The following is a 1,334-nucleotide window of genomic DNA, read 5'->3' as shown; positions in this document are numbered from 1 at the left end:
AAGCGGCGCCGGCAGCAGCGGGCAGCTCCCAGCGCCGACAGGTGAGGAGGGGTTGGAAGGGAGGTGGCGGCACAGCCAGGGCAGCAGGCGGTGGGGAGGACAGCTGCGGTACGGATGGGGACAGGGGTGGCTTTACTGGGGCAGGGTGAGAGTGCCAGGGCCAGCATGACAGTGCCAGGGACATTGTGTGAGTGACACTGACCGTGCTGGCAGTGCCACCCTGCCTGTCACTTACAGGAACCCACTTGGCTTCAGGACGAGGACGACGAGCTATGGCCTGAGTTCCCTCCATGCTCGTCCCCAGAGGGGGCCACCAGCCCCACATCCCCCACGTCCCCCATGTCCCCTACATCTCCCACATCCCCTGCGTCCCCTATGTCCCCAGCATCCCCAGTGTCCCCCACAGGTAAGAGGCATTTGGGCAATGGCACCCGAGTGTCCTGGGGTCACTGCTGCCCCACAGTGTCCATCCTCCCCAAGGAAAGGACCTGGAGCCCCAGGGGTGCTCAGGCGGGTGTGGGTGCCCTCTTCCAGCCCTCTGACTCCTCCTCTCTCCTTGCAGCTGGCACCACCGAGGACACGGGGGGCAGCACGAGGTGTGTCCCCACGGGTGGCACCCCAAAACCCCACGGCAGGGATGGCACCCCATAGCGCCTTGCTCATGGCTGTCCCACCCGTGTGTGCCTGCAGGGCTGCTCCAGCGGGGGGGACACGGGACAAGGCAGCCCCCGGCTCGGCTGGCGGGGGGGGGGGTACGGCCACGAGCGGGGACCCGGGCACAGGGGCGCAGCGCCATCCTGGAGAAGTTCGGAGGGTGAGGGGGCCCGGCCGCGTGGGGGGCAGGAGGGGCATTGAGGGAATCGGGGACCCGGGGGTTTTGGGGGGGCTACAGGACAGCCAGGGACAGTGGGATGGATGGCCCATGGAGCAGTGGGGGTGTTGGAAGGCCGTGAGGCAATGGGAGATGTAGGGGACATGGGGGACGTAGGGGACATAGGGGACGTGGGGGATGTGGGGCTGGTGGCCCCCTCTGGGGACGAGCATGGAGGGAACTCAGGCCATAGCTCGTCGTCCTCGTCCTGAAGCCAAGTGGGTTCCTGTAAGCGACAGGCAGGGTGGCACTGCCAGCACGGTCAGTGTCACTCACACAATGTCCCTGGCACTGTCATGCTGGCCCTGGCACTCTCACCCTGCCCCAGTAAAGCCACCCCTGTCCCCATCCGTACCGCAGCTGTCCTCCCCACCGCCTGCTGCCCTGGCTGTGCCGCCACCTCCCTTCCAACCCCTCCTCACCTGTCGGCGCTGGGAGCTGCCCGCTGCTGCCGGCGCCGCTT

Source organism: Geospiza fortis, unplaced genomic scaffold (genome assembly GCF_000277835.1).
Source record: "Geospiza fortis unplaced genomic scaffold, GeoFor_1.0 scaffold450, whole genome shotgun sequence".
NCBI classification, from domain to species: domain Eukaryota; kingdom Metazoa; phylum Chordata; class Aves; order Passeriformes; family Thraupidae; genus Geospiza; species Geospiza fortis.
This window is presented reverse-complemented; position numbering follows the sequence as displayed.